General features: G+C 50.8%; 14 non-coding genes across 14 annotated transcripts; 9 read left to right on the top strand and 5 right to left on the bottom strand.

Annotated features, from left to right (window-relative positions):
* Positions 1-964: 964 nt before the first annotated feature.
* Trnag-ccc lies at positions 965-1036 on the bottom strand. Its single transcript has one exon. It is a non-coding gene; the product is annotated as a tRNA-Gly (tRNA).
* Positions 1037-1675: 639 nt separating this feature from the next.
* On the top strand, positions 1676-1747 carry Trnae-uuc. The gene has a single exon. It is a non-coding gene; the product is annotated as a tRNA-Glu (tRNA).
* A 1015-nt stretch (positions 1748-2762) lies between these two features.
* Positions 2763-2834, bottom strand: Trnag-ccc. Its single transcript has one exon. It is a non-coding gene; the product is annotated as a tRNA-Gly (tRNA).
* Positions 2835-3473: 639 nt separating this feature from the next.
* On the top strand, positions 3474-3545 carry Trnae-uuc. The gene has a single exon. It is a non-coding gene; the product is annotated as a tRNA-Glu (tRNA).
* A 1015-nt stretch (positions 3546-4560) lies between these two features.
* Positions 4561-4632, bottom strand: Trnag-ccc. Its single transcript has one exon. It is a non-coding gene; the product is annotated as a tRNA-Gly (tRNA).
* A 639-nt stretch (positions 4633-5271) lies between these two features.
* On the top strand, positions 5272-5343 carry Trnae-uuc. The gene has a single exon. It is a non-coding gene; the product is annotated as a tRNA-Glu (tRNA).
* A 1015-nt stretch (positions 5344-6358) lies between these two features.
* Positions 6359-6430, bottom strand: Trnag-ccc. The gene has a single exon. It is a non-coding gene; the product is annotated as a tRNA-Gly (tRNA).
* Positions 6431-7069: 639 nt separating this feature from the next.
* Positions 7070-7141, top strand: Trnae-uuc. The gene has a single exon. It is a non-coding gene; the product is annotated as a tRNA-Glu (tRNA).
* Positions 7142-8156: 1015 nt separating this feature from the next.
* On the bottom strand, positions 8157-8228 carry Trnag-ccc. The gene has a single exon. It is a non-coding gene; the product is annotated as a tRNA-Gly (tRNA).
* A 639-nt stretch (positions 8229-8867) lies between these two features.
* On the top strand, positions 8868-8939 carry Trnae-uuc. The gene has a single exon. It is a non-coding gene; the product is annotated as a tRNA-Glu (tRNA).
* Positions 8940-10665: 1726 nt separating this feature from the next.
* Trnae-uuc lies at positions 10666-10737 on the top strand. The gene has a single exon. It is a non-coding gene; the product is annotated as a tRNA-Glu (tRNA).
* A 1726-nt stretch (positions 10738-12463) lies between these two features.
* On the top strand, positions 12464-12535 carry Trnae-uuc. Its single transcript has one exon. It is a non-coding gene; the product is annotated as a tRNA-Glu (tRNA).
* Positions 12536-14261: 1726 nt separating this feature from the next.
* On the top strand, positions 14262-14333 carry Trnae-uuc. The gene has a single exon. It is a non-coding gene; the product is annotated as a tRNA-Glu (tRNA).
* Positions 14334-16059: 1726 nt separating this feature from the next.
* On the top strand, positions 16060-16131 carry Trnae-uuc. Its single transcript has one exon. It is a non-coding gene; the product is annotated as a tRNA-Glu (tRNA).
* The last annotated feature ends 1122 nt before the right edge of the window (positions 16132-17253 follow it).

Here is a 17253-nt window from a genome sequence, read left to right as displayed (position 1 = left end):
TTCGTGGAGCTGCTGCTCTGGGTTCCAAGTATAAGGTGAGAGAAAGTCAAGGAAAAGAGATACATCCTCACGTTAATGGCGGGGCCGTTTTGAAGGGAGAGGAGACGGTTTTGCGGTTTTGGACTGCTGATGCGACACTGTTGCATTGCCCGTTAGCTCAGTGGGCTGTAGCGTCGTGCTAGTAACGCGTAGGTCATGGGTTCCTTCCCTCCACGGGCCATTCCATTTTCTCCCCTAATAGGAAATGCTGCCTCCTGCGAGACTCTGCCAGGCAGATTCTAAATGATGTGCACATCCAGCTAGAAGTCTGAACGTTTCGCTAAGGGGTTGCCAACGGCCAGCTCACTTTCAATTAATGAAGTTAAGCAGACGTTTGCGTGGTTAGTGAGTGGATGGGTGATCGTCCGGGAACTCTGCGTGCTATTGGACCCTTCCATTTCAACCCCCACCCTCCTCCTTTTATGCTACAGTGTTGACGTGCTATGATGCCTCCCTAAGCAATTTAAATTACGTTAACGAACATATGATCGACAATTTAATGAGGCTGTTTGCAAAAAGAGCGCAAGGAAAGTGCAAGAACGACTTTGGCAATAACAGAACCGTACGAATCAACAGATAATTTCTCAAATGTGTAGATAACACTGTGCGAAGCAGTGAGATTTCCGAAATTTGTAAATGAAAGTTTAGCTTTTCGTATTGAAAAGGAAAAGTACTCTTGATTACTTTATTTCTCGCAGCCGATTGTCGTACTTCTCCTGTCATATCGGCCCCACCGCCGAGCGGCAGCGAGCGGCAGTCGAGCAAAGTCGGGCCAAGTCGACACACGATGAAGTGAAATTAATCCACTTAGCTGGAACGAGGCAGGAGACGAGGAGATACTACCTGTGCCGCGACACGTGGCAATTTCGAGGATCGCATGGTCTAGAACACACACTATTGCGCTACGCAAAAATGACAATCCTCCTGCGGTGGCCGGGAATCGAACACGGATCAACTGCTTGGGAAGCAACCATGCTGACCGTTACACCACCACCGCATTGCGCTGCAGGCTTCCTGTGTCGCGGTGCGTTGTCGCCCCTGCTGCCACCAGAGGATCAAGCGACCCTGCTGCAGGCGCTCTGCCCGCCGGCACATCGGAACGCGGTGCCACGTTGCTTCCAGGGCGATGCACTGTAACTAGACGCAGCATTGACTTCCGCCGAGAAATCCACCCTTTCATGTACGGCATGGTGGGAAAACAATTCTGAAATTAGAACTTCTTAGTGAGGCTGCGGTGGCGAGTATTCCTGTATGCCTCGGTGGCGCAGTGGGCTGCGCATGTCATTATCTTAAGGGCGTACGTTCTATCCTCAACTCAGCCATCTCATTTTCTCTCCACGACGTTGAAAGGCACAGCATAGCTTTTGCGAGGTAAGGCCGCATTTGCCGTTTATTACCACCTAGGCTACTTTGCGTCAACGTGTGTTTGTTTCCAGTTATTACTAATTACAGTTTTGCTAGTTGCACTCGAGACTGAAAGCGATGTTTGCCTAGTATGACTTGCGCGCTTTGGGAGTGAGTAAGCGGGATCGTGGTGGCGGACAGAGTTCAGCGTTGGCGCCAGATTCGGCCCTAAAGTTGCGTGGAGGAGACGTATTTCTGGACGCATACACACGTAGTGGATCGTTGAGGTGTGTCCGGTATGGTCTAGTGGCTAGGATACCTGGCTTTCACCCAGGAGGCCCGGGTTCGATTCCCGGTACCTGAACGTGAATTCTCGGGGCTGAGATGAGAAAACTTCTCACGGCCGTTTTTCGTCTTCGTGGAGCTGCTGCTCTGGGTTCCAAGTATAAGGTGAGAGAAAGTCAAGGAAAAGAGATACATCCTCACGTTAATGGCGGGGCCGTTTTGAAGGGAGAGGAGACGGTTTTGCGGTTTTGGACTGCTGATGCGACACTGTTGCATTGCCCGTTAGCTCAGTGGGCTGTAGCGTCGTGCTAGTAACGCGTAGGTCATGGGTTCCTTCCCTCCACGGGCCATTCCATTTTCTCCCCTAATAGGAAATGCTGCCTCCTGCGAGACTCTGCCAGGCAGATTCTAAATGATGTGCACATCCAGCTAGAAGTCTGAACGTTTCGCTAAGGGGTTGCCAACGGCCAGCTCACTTTCAATTAATGAAGTTAAGCAGACGTTTGCGTGGTTAGTGAGTGGATGGGTGATCGTCCGGGAACTCTGCGTGCTATTGGACCCTTCCATTTCAACCCCCACCCTCCTCCTTTTATGCTACAGTGTTGACGTGCTATGATGCCTCCCTAAGCAATTTAAATTACGTTAACGAACATATGATCCACAATTTAATGAGGCTGTTTGCAAAAAGAGCGCAAGGAAAGTGCAAGAACGACTTTGGCAATAACAGAACCGTACGAATCAACAGATAATTTCTCAAATGTGTAGATAACACTGTGCGAAGCAGTGAGATTTCCGAAATTTGTAAATGAAAGTTTAGCTTTTCGTATTGAAAAGGAAAAGTACTCTTGATTACTTTATTTCTCGCAGCCGATTGTCGTACTTCTCCTGTCATATCGGCCCCACCGCCGAGCGGCAGCGAGCGGCAGTCGAGCAAAGTCGGGCCAAGTCGACACACGATGAAGTGAAATTAATCCACTTAGCTGGAACGAGGCAGGAGACGAGGAGATACTACCTGTGCCGCGACACGTGGCAATTTCGAGGATCGCATGGTCTAGAACACACACTATTGCGCTACGCAAAAATGACAATCCTCCTGCGGTGGCCGGGAATCGAACACGGATCAACTGCTTGGGAAGCAACCATGCTGACCGTTACACCACCACCGCATTGCGCTGCAGGCTTCCTGTGTCGCGGTGCGTTGTCGCCCCTGCTGCCACCAGAGGATCAAGCGACCCTGCTGCAGGCGCTCTGCCCGCCGGCACATCGGAACGCGGTGCCACGTTGCTTCCAGGGCGATGCACTGTAACTAGACGCAGCATTGACTTCCGCCGAGAAATCCACCCTTTCATGTACGGCATGGTGGGAAAACAATTCTGAAATTAGAACTTCTTAGTGAGGCTGCGGTGGCGAGTATTCCTGTATGCCTCGGTGGCGCAGTGGGCTGCGCGTGTCATTATCTTAAGGGCGTACGTTCTATCCTCAACTCAGCCATCTCATTTTCTCTCCACGACGTTGAAAGGCACAGCATAGCTTTTGCGAGGTAAGGCCGCATTTGCCGTTTATTACCACCTAGGCTACTTTGCGTCAACGTGTGTTTGTTTCCAGTTATTACTAATTACAGTTTTGCTAGTTGCACTCGAGACTGAAAGCGATGTTTGCCTAGTATGACTTGCGCGCTTTGGGAGTGAGTAAGCGGGATCGTGGTGGCGGACAGAGTTCAGCGTTGGCGCCAGATTCGGCCCTAAAGTTGCGTGGAGGAGACGTATTTCTGGACGCATACACACGTAGTGGATCGTTGAGGTGTGTCCGGTATGGTCTAGTGGCTAGGATACCTGGCTTTCACCCAGGAGGCCCGGGTTCGATTCCCGGTACCTGAACGTGAATTCTCGGGGCTGAGATGAGAAAACTTCTCACGGCCGTTTTTCGTCTTCGTGGAGCTGCTGCTCTGGGTTCCAAGTATAAGGTGAGAGAAAGTCAAGGAAAAGAGATACATCCTCACGTTAATGGCGGGGCCGTTTTGAAGGGAGAGGAGACGGTTTTGCGGTTTTGGACTGCTGATGCGACACTGTTGCATTGCCCGTTAGCTCAGTGGGCTGTAGCGTCGTGCTAGTAACGCGTAGGTCATGGGTTCCTTCCCTCCACGGGCCATTCCATTTTCTCCCCTAATAGGAAATGCTGCCTCCTGCGAGACTCTGCCAGGCAGATTCTAAATGATGTGCACATCCAGCTAGAAGTCTGAACGTTTCGCTAAGGGGTTGCCAACGGCCAGCTCACTTTCAATTAATGAAGTTAAGCAGACGTTTGCGTGGTTAGTGAGTGGATGGGTGATCGTCCGGGAACTCTGCGTGCTATTGGACCCTTCCATTTCAACCCCCACCCTCCTCCTTTTATGCTACAGTGTTGACGTGCTATGATGCCTCCCTAAGCAATTTAAATTACGTTAACGAACATATGATCGACAATTTAATGAGGCTGTTTGCAAAAAGAGCGCAAGGAAAGTGCAAGAACGACTTTGGCAATAACAGAACCGTACGAATCAACAGATAATTTCTCAAATGTGTAGATAACACTGTGCGAAGCAGTGAGATTTCCGAAATTTGTAAATGAAAGTTTAGCTTTTCGTATTGAAAAGGAAAAGTACTCTTGATTACTTTATTTCTCGCAGCCGATTGTCGTACTTCTCCTGTCATATCGGCCCCACCGCCGAGCGGCAGCGAGCGGCAGTCGAGCAAAGTCGGGCCAAGTCGACACACGATGAAGTGAAATTAATCCACTTAGCTGGAACGAGGCAGGAGACGAGGAGATACTACCTGTGCCGCGACACGTGGCAATTTCGAGGATCGCATGGTCTAGAACACACACTATTGCGCTACGCAAAAATGACAATCCTCCTGCGGTGGCCGGGAATCGAACACGGATCAACTGCTTGGGAAGCAACCATGCTGACCGTTACACCACCACCGCATTGCGCTGCAGGCTTCCTGTGTCGCGGTGCGTTGTCGCCCCTGCTGCCACCAGAGGATCAAGCGACCCTGCTGCAGGCGCTCTGCCCGCCGGCACATCGGAACGCGGTGCCACGTTGCTTCCAGGGCGAGGCACTGTAACTAGACGCAGCATTGACTTCCGCCGAGAAATCCACCCTTTCATGTACGGCATGGTGGGAAAACAATTCTGAAATTAGAACTTCTTAGTGAGGCTGCGGTGGCGAGTATTCCTGTATGCCTCGGTGGCGCAGTGGGCTGCGCATGTCATTATCTTAAGGGCGTACGTTCTATCCTCAACTCAGCCATCTCATTTTCTCTCCACGACGTTGAAAGGCACAGCATAGCTTTTGCGAGGTAAGGCCGCATTTGCCGTTTATTACCACCTAGGCTACTTTGCGTCAACGTGTGTTTGTTTCCAGTTATTACTAATTACAGTTTTGCTAGTTGCACTCGAGACTGAAAGCGATGTTTGCCTAGTATGACTTGCGCGCTTTGGGAGTGAGTAAGCGGGATCGTGGTGGCGGACAGAGTTCAGCGTTGGCGCCAGATTCGGCCCTAAAGTTGCGTGGAGGAGACGTATTTCTGGACGCATACACACGTAGTGGATCGTTGAGGTGTGTCCGGTATGGTCTAGTGGCTAGGATACCTGGCTTTCACCCAGGAGGCCCGGGTTCGATTCCCGGTACCTGAACGTGAATTCTCGGGGCTGAGATGAGAAAACTTCTCACGGCCGTTTTTCGTCTTCGTGGAGCTGCTGCTCTGGGTTCCAAGTATAAGGTGAGAGAAAGTCAAGGAAAAGAGATACATCCTCACGTTAATGGCGGGGCCGTTTTGAAGGGAGAGGAGACGGTTTTGCGGTTTTGGACTGCTGATGCGACACTGTTGCATTGCCCGTTAGCTCAGTGGGCTGTAGCGTCGTGCTAGTAACGCGTAGGTCATGGGTTCCTTCCCTCCACGGGCCATTCCATTTTCTCCCCTAATAGGAAATGCTGCCTCCTGCGAGACTCTGCCAGGCAGATTCTAAATGATGTGCACATCCAGCTAGAAGTCTGAACGTTTCGCTAAGGGGTTGCCAACGGCCAGCTCACTTTCAATTAATGAAGTTAAGCAGACGTTTGCGTGGTTAGTGAGTGGATGGGTGATCGTCCGGGAACTCTGCGTGCTATTGGACCCTTCCATTTCAACCCCCACCCTCCTCCTTTTATGCTACAGTGTTGACGTGCTATGATGCCTCCCTAAGCAATTTAAATTACGTTAACGAACATATGATCCACAATTTAATGAGGCTGTTTGCAAAAAGAGCGCAAGGAAAGTGCAAGAACGACTTTGGCAATAACAGAACCGTACGAATCAACAGATAATTTCTCAAATGTGTAGATAACACTGTGCGAAGCAGTGAGATTTCCGAAATTTGTAAATGAAAGTTTAGCTTTTCGTATTGAAAAGGAAAAGTACTCTTGATTACTTTATTTCTCGCAGCCGATTGTCGTACTTCTCCTGTCATATCGGCCCCACCGCCGAGCGGCAGCGAGCGGCAGTCGAGCAAAGTCGGGCCAAGTCGACACACGATGAAGTGAAATTAATCCACTTAGCTGGAACGAGGCAGGAGACGAGGAGATACTACCTGTGCCGCGACACGTGGCAATTTCGAGGATCGCATGGTCTAGAACACACACTATTGCGCTACGCAAAAATGACAATCCTCCTGCGGTGGCCGGGAATCGAACACGGATCAACTGCTTGGGAAGCAACCATGCTGACCGTTACACCACCACCGCATTGCGCTGCAGGCTTCCTGTGTCGCGGTGCGTTGTCGCCCCTGCTGCCACCAGAGGATCAAGCGACCCTGCTGCAGGCGCTCTGCCCGCCGGCACATCGGAACGCGGTGCCACGTTGCTTCCAGGGCGATGCACTGTAACTAGACGCAGCATTGACTTCCGCCGAGAAATCCACCCTTTCATGTACGGCATGGTGGGAAAACAATTCTGAAATTAGAACTTCTTAGTGAGGCTGCGGTGGCGAGTATTCCTGTATGCCTCGGTGGCGCAGTGGGCTGCGCATGTCATTATCTTAAGGGCGTACGTTCTATCCTCAACTCAGCCATCTCATTTTCTCTCCACGACGTTGAAAGGCACAGCATAGCTTTTGCGAGGTAAGGCCGCATTTGCCGTTTATTACCACCTAGGCTACTTTGCGTCAACGTGTGTTTGTTTCCAGTTATTACTAATTACAGTTTTGCTAGTTGCACTCGAGACTGAAAGCGATGTTTGCCTAGTATGACTTGCGCGCTTTGGGAGTGAGTAAGCGGGATCGTGGTGGCGGACAGAGTTCAGCGTTGGCGCCAGATTCGGCCCTAAAGTTGCGTGGAGGAGACGTATTTCTGGACGCATACACACGTAGTGGATCGTTGAGGTGTGTCCGGTATGGTCTAGTGGCTAGGATACCTGGCTTTCACCCAGGAGGCCCGGGTTCGATTCCCGGTACCTGAACGTGAATTCTCGGGGCTGAGATGAGAAAACTTCTCACGGCCGTTTTTCGTCTTCGTGGAGCTGCTGCTCTCGGTTCCAAGTATAAGGTGAGAGAAAGTCAAGGAAAAGAGATACATCCTCACGTTAATGGCGGGGCCGTTTTGAAGGGAGAGGAGACGGTTTTGCGGTTTTGGACTGCTGATGCGACACTGTTGCATTGCCCGTTAGCTCAGTGGGCTGTAGCGTCGTGCTAGTAACGCGTAGGTCATGGGTTCCTTCCCTCCACGGGCCATTCCATTTTCTCCCCTAATAGGAAATGCTGCCTCCTGCGAGACTCTGCCAGGCAGATTCTAAATGATGTGCACATCCAGCTAGAAGTCTGAACGTTTCGCTAAGGGGTTGCCAACGGCCAGCTCACTTTCAATTAATGAAGTTAAGCAGACGTTTGCGTGGTTAGTGAGTGGATGGGTGATCGTCCGGGAACTCTGCGTGCTATTGGACCCTTCCATTTCAACCCCCACCCTCCTCCTTTTATGCTACAGTGTTGACGTGCTATGATGCCTCCCTAAGCAATTTAAATTACGTTAACGAACATATGATCCACAATTTAATGAGGCTGTTTGCAAAAAGAGCGCAAGGAAAGTGCAAGAACGACTTTGGCAATAACAGAACCGTACGAATCAACAGATAATTTCTCAAATGTGTAGATAACACTGTGCGAAGCAGTGAGATTTCCGAAATTTGTAAATGAAAGTTTAGCTTTTCGTATTGAAAAGGAAAAGTACTCTTGATTACTTTATTTCTCGCAGCCGATTGTCGTACTTCTCCTGTCATATCGGCCCCACCGCCGAGCGGCAGCGAGCGGCAGTCGAGCAAAGTCGGGCCAAGTCGACACACGATGAAGTGAAATTAATCCACTTAGCTGGAACGAGGCAGGAGACGAGGAGATACTACCTGTGCCGCGACACGTGGCAATTTCGAGGATCGCATGGTCTAGAACACACACTATTGCGCTACGCAAAAATGACAATCCTCCTGCGGTGGCCGGGAATCGAACACGGATCAACTGCTTGGGAAGCAACCATGCTGACCGTTACACCACCACCGCATTGCGCTGCAGGCTTCCTGTGTCGCGGTGCGTTGTCGCCCCTGCTGCCACCAGAGGATCAAGCGACCCTGCTGCAGGCGCTCTGCCCGCCGGCACATCGGAACGCGGTGCCACGTTGCTTCCAGGGCGATGCACTGTAACTAGACGCAGCATTGACTTCCGCCGAGAAATCCACCCTTTCATGTACGGCATGGTGGGAAAACAATTCTGAAATTAGAACTTCTTAGTGAGGCTGCGGTGGCGAGTATTCCTGTATGCCTCGGTGGCGCAGTGGGCTGCGCATGTCATTATCTTAAGGGCGTACGTTCTATCCTCAACTCAGCCATCTCATTTTCTCTCCACGACGTTGAAAGGCACAGCATAGCTTTTGCGAGGTAAGGCCGCATTTGCCGTTTATTACCACCTAGGCTACTTTGCGTCAACGTGTGTTTGTTTCCAGTTATTACTAATTACAGTTTTGCTAGTTGCACTCGAGACTGAAAGCGATGTTTGCCTAGTATGACTTGCGCGCTTTGGGAGTGAGTAAGCGGGATCGTGGTGGCGGACAGAGTTCAGCGTTGGCGCCAGATTCGGCCCTAAAGTTGCGTGGAGGAGACGTATTTCTGGACGCATACACACGTAGTGGATCGTTGAGGTGTGTCCGGTATGGTCTAGTGGCTAGGATACCTGGCTTTCACCCAGGAGGCCCGGGTTCGATTCCCGGTACCTGAACGTGAATTCTCGGGGCTGAGATGAGAAAACTTCTCACGGCCGTTTTTCGTCTTCGTGGAGCTGCTGCTCTGGGTTCCAAGTATAAGGTGAGAGAAAGTCAAGGAAAAGAGATACATCCTCACGTTAATGGCGGGGCCGTTTTGAAGGGAGAGGAGACGGTTTTGCGGTTTTGGACTGCTGATGCGACACTGTTGCATTGCCCGTTAGCTCAGTGGGCTGTAGCGTCGTGCTAGTAACGCGTAGGTCATGGGTTCCTTCCCTCCACGGGCCATTCCATTTTCTCCCCTAATAGGAAATGCTGCCTCCTGCGAGACTCTGCCAGGCAGATTCTAAATGATGTGCACATCCAGCTAGAAGTCTGAACGTTTCGCTAAGGGGTTGCCAACGGCCAGCTCACTTTCAATTAATGAAGTTAAGCAGACGTTTGCGTGGTTAGTGAGTGGATGGGTGATCGTCCGGGAACTCTGCGTGCTATTGGACCCTTCCATTTCAACCCCCACCCTCCTCCTTTTATGCTACAGTGTTGACGTGCTATGATGCCTCCCTAAGCAATTTAAATTACGTTAACGAACATATGATCGACAATTTAATGAGGCTGTTTGCAAAAAGAGCGCAAGGAAAGTGCAAGAACGACTTTGGCAATAACAGAACCGTACGAATCAACAGATAATTTCTCAAATGTGTAGATAACACTGTGCGAAGCAGTGAGATTTCCGAAATTTGTAAATGAAAGTTTAGCTTTTCGTATTGAAAAGGAAAAGTACTCTTGATTACTTTATTTCTCGCAGCCGATTGTCGTACTTCTCCTGTCATATCGGCCCCACCGCCGAGCGGCAGCGAGCGGCAGTCGAGCAAAGTCGGGCCAAGTCGACACACGATGAAGTGAAATTAATCCACTTAGCTGGAACGAGGCAGGAGACGAGGAGATACTACCTGTGCCGCGACACGTGGCAATTTCGAGGATCGCATGGTCTAGAACACACACTATTGCGCTACGCAAAAATGACAATCCTCCTGCGGTGGCCGGGAATCGAACACGGATCAACTGCTTGGGAAGCAACCATGCTGACCGTTACACCAGCACCGCATTGCGCTGCAGGCTTCCTGTGTCGCGGTGCGTTGTCGCCCCTGCTGCCACCAGAGGATCAAGCGACCCTGCTGCAGGCGCTCTGCCCGCCGGCACATCGGAACGCGGTGCCACGTTGCTTCCAGGGCGATGCACTGTAACTAGACGCAGCATTGACTTCCGCCGAGAAATCCACCCTTTCATGTACGGCATGGTGGGAAAACAATTCTGAAATTAGAACTTCTTAGTGAGGCTGCGGTGGCGAGTATTCCTGTATGCCTCGGTGGCGCAGTGGGCTGCGCGTGTCATTATCTTAAGGGCGTACGTTCTATCCTCAACTCAGCCATCTCATTTTCTCTCCACGACGTTGAAAGGCACAGCATAGCTTTTGCGAGGTAAGGCCGCATTTGCCGTTTATTACCACCTAGGCTACTTTGCGTCAACGTGTGTTTGTTTCCAGTTATTACTAATTACAGTTTTGCTAGTTGCACTCGAGACTGAAAGCGATGTTTGCCTAGTATGACTTGCGCGCTTTGGGAGTGAGTAAGCGGGATCGTGGTGGCGGACAGAGTTCAGCGTTGGCGCCAGATTCGGCCCTAAAGTTGCGTGGAGGAGACGTATTTCTGGACGCATACACACGTAGTGGATCGTTGAGGTGTGTCCGGTATGGTCTAGTGGCTAGGATACCTGGCTTTCACCCAGGAGGCCCGGGTTCGATTCCCGGTACCTGAACGTGAATTCTCGGGGCTGAGATGAGAAAACTTCTCACGGCCGTTTTTCGTCTTCGTGGAGCTGCTGCTCTGGGTTCCAAGTATAAGGTGAGAGAAAGTCAAGGAAAAGAGATACACCCTCACGTTAATGGCGGGGCCGTTTTGAAGGGAGAGGAGACGGTTTTGCGGTTTTGGACTGCTGATGCGACACTGTTGCATTGCCCGTTAGCTCAGTGGGCTGTAGCGTCGTGCTAGTAACGCGTAGGTCATGGGTTCCTTCCCTCCACGGGCCATTCCATTTTCTCCCCTAATAGGAAATGCTGCCTCCTGCGAGACTCTGCCAGGCAGATTCTAAATGATGTGCACATCCAGCTAGAAGTCTGAACGTTTCGCTAAGGGGTTGCCAACGGCCAGCTCACTTTCAATTAATGAAGTTAAGCAGACGTTTGCGTGGTTAGTGAGTGGATGGGTGATCGTCCGGGAACTCTGCGTGCTATTGGACCCTTCCATTTCAACCCCCACCCTCCTCCTTTTATGCTACAGTGTTGACGTGCTATGATGCCTCCCTAAGCAATTTAAATTACGTTAACGAACATATGATCGACAATTTAATGAGGCTGTTTGCAAAAAGAGCGCAAGGAAAGTGCAAGAACGACTTTGGCAATAACAGAACCGTACGAATCAACAGATAATTTCTCAAATGTGTAGATAACACTGTGCGAAGCAGTGAGATTTCCGAAATTTGTAAATGAAAGTTTAGCTTTTCGTATTGAAAAGGAAAAGTACTCTTGATTACTTTATTTCTCGCAGCCGATTGTCGTACTTCTCCTGTCATATCGGCCCCACCGCCGAGCGGCAGCGAGCGGCAGTCGAGCAAAGTCGGGCCAAGTCGACACACGATGAAGTGAAATTAATCCACTTAGCTGGAACGAGGCAGGAGACGAGGAGATACTACCTGTGCCGCGACACGTGGCAATTTCGAGGATCGCATGGTCTAGAACACACACTATTGCGCTACGCAAAAATGACAATCCTCCTGCGGTGGCCGGGAATCGAACACGGATCAACTGCTTGGGAAGCAACCATGCTGACCGTTACACCAGCACCGCATTGCGCTGCAGGCTTCCTGTGTCGCGGTGCGTTGTCGCCCCTGCTGCCACCAGAGGATCAAGCGACCCTGCTGCAGGCGCTCTGCCCGCCGGCACATCGGAACGCGGTGCCACGTTGCTTCCAGGGCGATGCACTGTAACTAGACGCAGCATTGACTTCCGCCGAGAAATCCACCCTTTCATGTACGGCATGGTGGGAAAACAATTCTGAAATTAGAACTTCTTAGTGAGGCTGCGGTGGCGAGTATTCCTGTATGCCTCGGTGGCGCAGTGGGCTGCGCATGTCATTATCTTAAGGGCGTACGTTCTATCCTCAACTCAGCCATCTCATTTTCTCTCCACGACGTTGAAAGGCACAGCATAGCTTTTGCGAGGTAAGGCCGCATTTGCCGTTTATTACCACCTAGGCTACTTTGCGTCAACGTGTGTTTGTTTCCAGTTATTACTAATTACAGTTTTGCTAGTTGCACTCGAGACTGAAAGCGATGTTTGCCTAGTATGACTTGCGCGCTTTGGGAGTGAGTAAGCGGGATCGTGGTGGCGGACAGAGTTCAGCGTTGGCGCCAGATTCGGCCCTAAAGTTGCGTGGAGGAGACGTATTTCTGGACGCATACACACGTAGTGGATCGTTGAGGTGTGTCCGGTATGGTCTAGTGGCTAGGATACCTGGCTTTCACCCAGGAGGCCCGGGTTCGATTCCCGGTACCTGAACGTGAATTCTCGGGGCTGAGATGAGAAAACTTCTCACGGCCGTTTTTCGTCTTCGTGGAGCTGCTGCTCTGGGTTCCAAGTATAAGGTGAGAGAAAGTCAAGGAAAAGAGATACATCCTCACGTTAATGGCGGGGCCGTTTTGAAGGGAGAGGAGACGGTTTTGCGGTTTTGGACTGCTGATGCGACACTGTTGCATTGCCCGTTAGCTCAGTGGGCTGTAGCGTCGTGCTAGTAACGCGTAGGTCATGGGTTCCTTCCCTCCACGGGCCATTCCATTTTCTCCCCTAATAGGAAATGCTGCCTCCTGCGAGACTCTGCCAGGCAGATTCTAAATGATGTGCACATCCAGCTAGAAGTCTGAACGTTTCGCTAAGGGGTTGCCAACGGCCAGCTCACTTTCAATTAATGAAGTTAAGCAGACGTTTGCGTGGTTAGTGAGTGGATGGGTGATCGTCCGGGAACTCTGCGTGCTATTGGACCCTTCCATTTCAACCCCCACCCTCCTCCTTTTATGCTACAGTGTTGACGTGCTATGATGCCTCCCTAAGCAATTTAAATTACGTTAACGAACATATGATCGACAATTTAATGAGGCTGTTTGCAAAAAGAGCGCAAGGAAAGTGCAAGAACGACTTTGGCAATAACAGAACCGTACGAATCAACAGATAATTTCTCAAATGTGTAGATAACACTGTGCGAAGCAGTGAGATTTCCGAAATTTGTAAATGAAAGTTTAGCTTTTCGTATTGAAAAGGAAAAGTACTCTTGATTACTTTATTTCTCGCAGCCGATTGTCGTACTTCTCCTGTCATATCGGCCCCACCGCCGAGCGGCAGCGAGCGGCAGTCGAGCAAAGTCGGGCCAAGTCGACACACGATGAAGTGAAATTAATCCACTTAGCTGGAACGAGGCAGGAGACGAGGAGATACTACCTGTGCCGCGACACGTGGCAATTTCGAGGATCGCATGGTCTAGAACACACACTATTGCGCTACGCAAAAATGACAATCCTCCTGCGGTGGCCGGGAATCGAACACGGATCAACTGCTTGGGAAGCAACCATGCTGACCGTTACACCAGCACCGCATTGCGCTGCAGGCTTCCTGTGTCGCGGTGCGTTGTCGCCCCTGCTGCCACCAGAGGATCAAGCGACCCTGCTGCAGGCGCTCTGCCCGCCGGCACATCGGAACGCGGTGCCACGTTGCTTCCAGGGCGATGCACTGTAACTAGACGCAGCATTGACTTCCGCCGAGAAATCCACCCTTTCATGTACGGCATGGTGGGAAAACAATTCTGAAATTAGAACTTCTTAGTGAGGCTGCGGTGGCGAGTATTCCTGTATGCCTCGGTGGCGCAGTGGGCTGCGCATGTCATTATCTTAAGGGCGTACGTTCTATCCTCAACTCAGCCATCTCATTTTCTCTCCACGACGTTGAAAGGCACAGCATAGCTTTTGCGAGGTAAGGCCGCATTTGCCGTTTATTACCACCTAGGCTACTTTGCGTCAACGTGTGTTTGTTTCCAGTTATTACTAATTACAGTTTTGCTAGTTGCACTCGAGACTGAAAGCGATGTTTGCCTAGTATGACTTGCGCGCTTTGGGAGTGAGTAAGCGGGATCGTGGTGGCGGACAGAGTTCAGCGTTGGCGCCAGATTCGGCCCTAAAGTTGCGTGGAGGAGACGTATTTCTGGACGCATACACACGTAGTGGATCGTTGAGGTGTGTCCGGTATGGTCTAGTGGCTAGGATACCTGGCTTTCACCCAGGAGGCCCGGGTTCGATTCCCGGTACCTGAACGTGAATTCTCGGGGCTGAGATGAGAAAACTTCTCACGGCCGTTTTTCGTCTTCGTGGAGCTGCTGCTCTGGGTTCCAAGTATAAGGTGAGAGAAAGTCAAGGAAAAGAGATACATCCTCACGTTAATGGCGGGGCCGTTTTGAAGGGAGAGGAGACGGTTTTGCGGTTTTGGACTGCTGATGCGACACTGTTGCATTGCCCGTTAGCTCAGTGGGCTGTAGCGTCGTGCTAGTAACGCGTAGGTCATGGGTTCCTTCCCTCCACGGGCCATTCCATTTTCTCCCCTAATAGGAAATGCTGCCTCCTGCGAGACTCTGCCAGGCAGATTCTAAATGATGTGCACATCCAGCTAGAAGTCTGAACGTTTCGCTAAGGGGTTGCCAACGGCCAGCTCACTTTCAATTAATGAAGTTAAGCAGACGTTTGCGTGGTTAGTGAGTGGATGGGTGATCGTCCGGGAACTCTGCGTGCTATTGGACCCTTCCATTTCAACCCCCACCCTCCTCCTTTTATGCTACAGTGTTGACGTGCTATGATGCCTCCCTAAGCAATTTAAATTACGTTAACGAACATATGATCGACAATTTAATGAGGCTGTTTGCAAAAAGAGCGCAAGGAAAGTGCAAGAACGACTTTGGCAATAACAGAACCGTACGAATCAACAGATAATTTCTCAAATGTGTAGATAACACTGTGCGAAGCAGTGAGATTTCCGAAATTTGTAAATGAAAGTTTAGCTTTTCGTATTGAAAAGGAAAAGTACTCTTGATTACTTTATTTCTCGCAGCCGATTGTCGTACTTCTCCTGTCATATCGGCCCCACCGCCGAGCGGCAGCGAGCGGCAGTCGAGCAAAGTCGGGCCAAGTCGACACACGATGAAGTGAAATTAATCCACTTAGCTGGAACGAGGCAGGAGACGAGGAGATACTACCTGTGCCGCGACACGTGGCAATTTCGAGGATCGCATGGTCTAGAACACACACTATTGCGCTACGCAAAAATGACAATCCTCCTGCGGTGGCCGGGAATCGAACACGGATCAACTGCTTGGGAAGCAACCATGCTGACCGTTACACCAGCACCGCATTGCGCTGCAGGCTTCCTGTGTCGCGGTGCGTTGTCGCCCCTGCTGCCACCAGAGGATCAAGCGACCCTGCTGCAGGCGCTCTGCCCGCCGGCACATCGGAACGCGGTGCCACGTTGCTTCCAGGGCGATGCACTGTAACTAGACGCAGCATTGACTTCCGCCGAGAAATCCACCCTTTCATGTACGGCATGGTGGGAAAACAATTCTGAAATTAGAACTTCTTAGTGAGGCTGCGGTGGCGAGTATTCCTGTATGCCTCGGTGGCGCAGTGGGCTGCGCATGTCATTATCTTAAGGGCGTACGTTCTATCCTCAACTCAGCCATCTCATTTTCTCTCCACGACGTTGAAAGGCACAGCATAGCTTTTGCGAGGTAAGGCCGCATTTGCCGTTTATTACCACCTAGGCTACTTTGCGTCAACGTGTGTTTGTTTCCAGTTATTACTAATTACAGTTTTGCTAGTTGCACTCGAGACTGAAAGCGATGTTTGCCTAGTATGACTTGCGCGCTTTGGGAGTGAGTAAGCGGGATCGTGGTGGCGGACAGAGTTCAGCGTTGGCGCCAGATTCGGCCCTAAAGTTGCGTGGAGGAGACGTATTTCTGGACGCATACACACGTAGTGGATCGTTGAGGTGTGTCCGGTATGGTCTAGTGGCTAGGATACCTGGCTTTCACCCAGGAGGCCCGGGTTCGATTCCCGGTACCTGAACGTGAATTCTCGGGGCTGAGATGAGAAAACTTCTCACGGCCGTTTTTCGTCTTCGTGGAGCTGCTGCTCTGGGTTCCAAGTATAAGGTGAGAGAAAGTCAAGGAAAAGAGATACATCCTCACGTTAATGGCGGGGCCGTTTTGAAGGGAGAGGAGACGGTTTTGCGGTTTTGGACTGCTGATGCGACACTGTTGCATTGCCCGTTAGCTCAGTGGGCTGTAGCGTCGTGCTAGTAACGCGTAGGTCATGGGTTCCTTCCCTCCACGGGCCATTCCATTTTCTCCCCTAATAGGAAATGCTGCCTCCTGCGAGACTCTGCCAGGCAGATTCTAAATGATGTGCACATCCAGCTAGAAGTCTGAACGTTTCGCTAAGGGGTTGCCAACGGCCAGCTCACTTTCAATTAATGAAGTTAAGCAGACGTTTGCGTGGTTAGTGAGTGGATGGGTGATCGTCCGGGAACTCTGCGTGCTATTGGACCCTTCCATTTCAACCCCCACCCTCCTCCTTTTATGCTACAGTGTTGACGTGCTATGATGCCTCCCTAAGCAATTTAAATTACGTTAACGAACATATGATCGACAATTTAATGAGGCTGTTTGCAAAAAGAGCGCAAGGAAAGTGCAAGAACGACTTTGGCAATAACAGAACCGTACGAATCAACAGATAATTTCTCAAATGTGTAGATAACACTGTGCGAAGCAGTGAGATTTCCGAAATTTGTAAATGAAAGTTTAACTTTTCGTATTGAAAAGGAAAAGTACTCTTGATTACTTTATTTCTCGCAGCCGATTGTCGTACTTCTCCTGTCATATCGGCCCCACCGCCGAGCGGCAGCGAGCGGCAGTCGAGCAAAGTCGGGCCAAGTCGACACACGATGAAGTGAAATTAATCCACTTAGCTGGAACGAGGCAGGAGACGAGGAGATACTACCTGTGCCGCGACACGTGGCAATTTCGAGGATCGCATGGTCTAGAACACACACTATTGCGCTACGCAAAAATGACAATCCTCCTGCGGTGGCCGGGAATCGAACACGGATCAACTGCTTGGGAAGCAACCATGCTGACCGTTACACCAGCACCGCATTGCGCTGCAGGCTTCCTGTGTCGCGGTGCGTTG

This window comes from Schistocerca americana, chromosome 8 (assembly GCF_021461395.2).
Source record: "Schistocerca americana isolate TAMUIC-IGC-003095 chromosome 8, iqSchAmer2.1, whole genome shotgun sequence".
Classification (NCBI taxonomy): domain Eukaryota; kingdom Metazoa; phylum Arthropoda; class Insecta; order Orthoptera; family Acrididae; genus Schistocerca; species Schistocerca americana.
The sequence above is the reverse complement of the archived record's forward strand: the minus strand, read 5'-3'. Positions and strand labels throughout refer to the sequence as shown.